The 6,024-nt window shown below is 36.3% G+C and overlaps 1 non-coding gene across 1 annotated transcript; it reads right to left on the bottom strand.

The window, feature by feature from the left end:
* Positions 1-3,167: 3,167 nt before the first annotated feature.
* Positions 3,168-3,305, bottom strand: LOC140321924 (small nucleolar RNA U109). Its single transcript, XR_011919048.1, has one exon. It is a non-coding gene; the product is annotated as a small nucleolar RNA U109 (small nucleolar RNA).
* Positions 3,306-6,024: the final 2,719 nt, after the last annotated feature.

Raw genomic sequence — 6,024 nt, 5'->3', positions numbered from 1 at the left:
ATACATGCTACTGTAGTTACATTACATGTTTAACTATTTTTTATTTTTTAACAGATTTCTGTGTTTTTTTTATTTAAAGTTTATTATTAAATGTAATACAATTATTAAATATTGGACAAGTTTATTTGGTGACAAAATCAAATTTTGGTGAGTTATGCCTAAGAATTATAGGCCTATAATGTAAAATGAATTGAAATGAAAAAAAGTAACGCTTTTTGCATGGAAATACAGACAAAATTAGAACGCTTTTGGGGTTAGGAGCGTGCTGCAACAAACTTTCTCTCCACACTGCCTCCTTTTATCCTCTTTACCTGCCAGGTGACCAGCTTTAAATCTAGACACTACTACCTTTTTTCTATACATATTACTAAATACAGTAAAAACACTGTCGGCAACAAAAATCTAACAGGGACTAATCTGTCCCCCTCTATTCAAAACAAAAATAAATTGGTTGGTGTTTTGTTCAAAATGGTTTTAGAGCTGCCTATTTAGGCCATAAAATCACTTGGTGCCATTATTAATTTAAAACAAATCAGTTTTCATACACTTACCAAAGCATTTCTTGTCTGCATATATGATCAGTGTTTACAATACAATGTACATATATCTCTATATAAAGCTCTTTCTGTTATTCTTGAGATATTGTTATGACTTTGATTTTTCATGATGAAAATAAAGAAAAAAATCAAGGTTCTAAAGGGGAATTCAAAGTTCAAGAGCGTCACATATTGTGCTTAACAAAACTATGTTATTTTTATGGTGATTTTTTTTTTACTTTAGCCAGTTAGGGGGAAATTTGTATTTGTGAAACACAATTTTTTTTAAATGAACTGTGCAACCGTTAGTCCAGTTACATGTAATAGTGCACCCAGTCCCAGATTTATACTTATGTCCCAGATCCAGTAAAATATCTGCTCTGCAGTTAGCCAGCCTTCAATAAGGGTTCAATGTCAAGCAGTTGGTGGTGAAAACAAGCTGCACAGCCAATGTCTTTCTGAATCAGAGCACTACACCTTAGAACTTTGAATTTATTAAACTCTAAATGAATTAACTGTCCAATGAAATTGTTCCTGTTTTAGTATCATGGGAACCTTGGTCAAAAAATTGTTTCTGGTCCATTCAAACTAACATGTGTAACATTCAATGCACTGTCATTTGTTTGTTTTTTAAGGCACCAAGACAGTACACCTGTGCTGCATTGCATGGAAAAAAATGACAGGCATTTCATTGCAATAAAAAAAGTAATGTTTTTTTAGGCTGTGTTTGCAGAAAAACACTGTATAAAGGAAAGGTAGAACACTTACCTTCTTCCTTTGGCATCCTCTAGCGTCCTGCTCGTCCCTGAAGGTCCTCGGGACAATTCTTCTTCCTTCAATCTTCTCTGGTGACTGCAGAGACGTTCTCCGGGGTGGTGCGGGCGGGAAATTTAAATAATTTTGTTATGGATTCAATACAATAAAGCTGTATTGAGTCCAATACAAATAAATCATATATATATATATATATATATATATATATATATATATATATATTATACATAGTACACAATTATATTAAAGGTTTTAGTATTTTTATGCACCTTTGTTTTAACAGTTTTTTTTATTAAAATTATTAAATATTTGACACATTTCAGTGAATTATGCCTAGAAGTTTTAGGCCTACAATGTAAAATAAATTTCCATGCAAAAAATTGAACGTTTTTTGCGTGAAAATTTGGACAGAATTAGAACGCTGGCGGGGTTAATACATCACAAACATGTAACAGTGCCCTTACAGGTTCATTTTATTCCCTCCCCATTATTCTACATCATTACTGAGAAGCTAATTTAGGAGTAAAGACGGCAGGAGATGATAATTTGTGTCAAAACCTTTTTTTTAAGCTTTAAAAAAAAAAAATAGTGAAATGCTTTTAGCCTGCTCAGATTTGTATTGTTTGCGTTCCTGCTGAACGACTATTGTTATTGGGATTGAAAGTGATGAGAAATACAAAATTTTCTCTTGTTCCTTGCGCAGCAGGTGAAAAATCTCTATATAGGGACATTAGCTTTGATTGCACTTACCTAAGCTTCCCTCATTTTGGAGAGCTTTCCTCTACTTCCTGTTGTGTCTACCAAAGAGGAAGTGAAGGAAAATCTTCTTAATGACACAGAATGGAACCAAAGTGCTGAAAGTCATGTCACCCATTTAGCTTAGAATGGATTTGGAAGCAGAGCTACAAGTAGTGGTTCACATGATACTACTAAAACCTAGAGGCAGTGATACAATATGTAAAAAGTAAGAATATGATGACAAATTGGTATAAATAATTGTATTTAATAATGTATATCTGCATGTTTAATGCTCTGGGACAGAGCAACAAAAACCACCTTTAGATGATACTCATGTATGCATACTGGAGGAAAAGTGGAGGTGATGCATTTCTACATAATAACCTGTTAGGTCTCAAAAAGCCAGGTGCCTGCAATATATGAAGTACGATACTCACCTCTCTGAATGACTGTGTCTCCAAGCCCCACAATATCCAGGAAATGCAACCTCCATCAATCTCAGCACTTCCTCCTGCAGTGATGTTGGGGTCAGGGAAGGGACCAGCAATAGGAGACACAGATATCTGACACTCCTGTATTTGATGAAAAGAGAAGAGTTTGAAGCTGCAGTATTGGATCTGCAGCATTGGAACAGTGGGGACACAGACAACAGGCAACCTGGAGAGGAGAGAAAACAGGGTCTCTTTAAGGTGCCGTCACTTTAGTTAGTACTCCCTCCACCTCCACTTCTCTGCAGCATTTACATGTTGGCCTGGATTCTGTACTGGGTATTCAAGACCTTCAGGTAACCAAACTGCCTTTACCCCATCCTCTAGAACTGATATTCAGGTAGAAACCCCTTCATTGTGGCCTTCCTAGGACTGTAAACCATTTTCTATTCTGTGTGTAGATTTAAATTTCAACATTTTTTTTAATTGTTGTTTTCTTGCTACTTGAACTGAAGCTTACCTGGAATTATGCAGTACAAACATAATAATAAAGAATTAAGCTACCATCTTTTGCAATTGAGCATTATTTAAGAGAGAGAATTCATAAATAATATATGAATGTTAGCATTCTATTCAGTTTTGTACATAGAGGATGGGACTAGTGGATGTAGCAGAGTTCTATATTTTTTTGGTATGTAGGAGTATTATACTACCACTCAGCCTGTTCTTCAAGGCTGGCGGCCCTGAAAACTCCTTTCGTCTATATTGCATGTTTAACATACATGTACCTTATAGGAAAAAAGGCACATCATTCTTATTAAACATGCTGGCAGCCCAATTCTACAACAATACATGGAATTAGAATTCTGATTTCTACTTATTTAACAAGCACAAGTTAATCTGGTTCAATACAGATAATGAGGATTCTAACTACTTAGTATATCAATGACAATATGCATCTCTGTATTCCTATACCTGTATAGGTGGAACAAACCCTTAAACCGCAAGAAGCTAACTCTGTTTCACTTGCAATAATGAAAGTACATACCCGCTTGCAATCCTCTGTAGAATGGACATGGAATTATGTGTGGTCTTGGCATAACTCAATCATAAAAAGTCCTGGGAACATGCTTGAAAGTTGTCATTACAGTCTGCCCAATCAGGATGGCCAAAGAACCCCCAAACCCAGAAAAGGATTGGGTCAATGTGTCAGTGCCAGCTAAAATGCAAGGGTAGGTAACGTCCACTTTATTATACCTGCTTGTTCTAGATCTATGACTAAATTCAGTAGGGAAATGATTAAGGGTGACAACCCTGGAGCAGATTTTATATTTCTGTTACATTCCTTGCTTTCACACACCTGAATAGAGTACACATAACAGATCACAGAACACCACATGTAACCAGTACAATAGAAAAAAAAGATTTTTGCCAGTTTTTCCAAAAGCTAGTTCTGTTGGATTGTTATACTTTACTTTTTTGCAATACTGACCCAGAAAGAATTTCCTTTAAGTTTGTGGATAAGCACATTGAAATCTAGGTTAGGAAGTCAGTAACTGATACCAAAGTTTAAGCATATCAGCCAGACAAGCAGCAGCAGCTATTAACCCCACATTCCTTATGGAAAATGTTTACATTAAAGCGAATCAGTACTTTGCTGATGCAGGATGAGCACATACGTAAATGCCTTTACCCTTATCTTTCCTCTTGTACCCCCTTACTAATGACACACCACTGTACTGCAGTCTACAAATACATTACAATAGGAGCACAATGCCACGCATGGGTCTTCTCTTAATACAGGCTACCATAAAGTCACAGTGCACACTACAGTCCCAAGAAGCAGGCTACTCTCATATACAAGGAGCACTTTGGAGCTTGGACCATGAAGAGTTAGTTACTGTACAAGAAATAAAAAAACTTATGACAAAGTACAGTGCAAAAATAATGTCATACAATTTACAGTACAATATTGCTGGAAGCAGCCATATTTAATGGTTAGCTAATATCCTGTTCAATGGGAGAGTTGTCAATGTGAGAGGAAAAGGTTGCTTTAATTAACACTTCCTAGCTTGCACTGCAATTAGAAGTCTTTTTTCAGCTCCTCTCCATACACCAAAGATACATTCTTCTTCTAGTTTGGATGCATGTTTAAAATACAGCCACTGAAAATTCCAAAGTAATGAAGCTGAGCAAGTTTTCAGGTACTTAAAAAAAAAATTATACATATATATTTTCATTCCAAAACGTAATGATGCAGCAAATCTGTAAGAACACAGGGAAAATTCTGACAATATTTTCACTGTAAAGCTGAACTGCAGGCACAAAAAACTTTATCCAAATTTTAAATAGCAGCAAATATGAACTCATTTTGTGGGTAACAATGCAGTGTTCTTCCCAGAAATTTCTTTTCAGCCGGGTTCCTGGCATGAGGAAGCAAAAAACGCAACCATACTACCACTGTGAATTCAGCTTAACTTCAGATGTGGCCCCCTAGGGCTATATCTAGGTAAAGTGGAGCTTTTATAAAAAGAAAAAAAATTGCACTTTCCTTTCTTATGTTTGCAGTGTCCAGCGTGTGTTAGAAGATGGGAGGGGGACTGCCAGTGTTCCATCCTCATCACCGCCCAACACATTAGCAGATGGGAGCGGGACTGCCAATGTCAGTCCTCATCAATGCTGAGCACTTGAAAGCAGATGATGGCAGGGCTGCTCGTGCCCCACTGCCATCCATTCAGAAAATTAGCCACTGCTGACGAGAGGTAGGCAGGACAGAACGCCTGGGAAAATACTCTTAGAACTATGCAATGTGTTTACAAATATTTCTTTGTATTTGGTGACAAAGTATTTCTGTACAAACAATGATCATTGGTCCAGTCACTAAAGGCTACCCAAAGGAGGGAATGGATACAAGACCCGTCACCCTGCCCAAGGACAGAGATCAGCAGCCACTGGTCTATATTACAAAAAACTTTTGCACAAAACTTCAGAAGTACTGCACAGATCTTTAAAAATCTCCAAGAATCAGGTAACAATGGACATGCGTGTTAGATTTCAATTTTATCTATTGTTCCTGGAGTTCAGCTTTAGGTTTCATCTAAAATGCAGGTATGCAAATTAAGCTGTTAAAATGATCAAAAAAAAAAAAAAAAAAGAAAAGAAAGAATGAATGTGAGAAGACTGACACATCAATTGGTTGCTCTCATTACATAGTTCCTAATGGCAGAGACCTCTTTCTAAAACGGTGGGGACTGAACCTTGCATGGTACCTAACTCACTCACATCTATTTTGGATGTACATGACTTTTATACCTCAGAAAGCAGTTTTTAAAACATCAAATGACTCAATAGTAATATTTTCACATCTTTTAAAAACACAACACCCTGCATCTGAATTAATTTGATGGGGCCACAGGTGCAGGCACTGCATTTACAACATCTGCTGAAAAATAAAAATATAAAGATCATTAAAAAAAACATCTGTTTGATCCTAATTCACATTAAGTTTACAGAAGATGTATATATAAAAAAAGAAAAAGAAAAAACAC

This window comes from Pyxicephalus adspersus, chromosome 1 (assembly GCF_032062135.1).
Source record: "Pyxicephalus adspersus chromosome 1, UCB_Pads_2.0, whole genome shotgun sequence".
NCBI classification, from domain to species: domain Eukaryota; kingdom Metazoa; phylum Chordata; class Amphibia; order Anura; family Pyxicephalidae; genus Pyxicephalus; species Pyxicephalus adspersus.
This window is presented reverse-complemented; position numbering and strand designations above follow the sequence as displayed.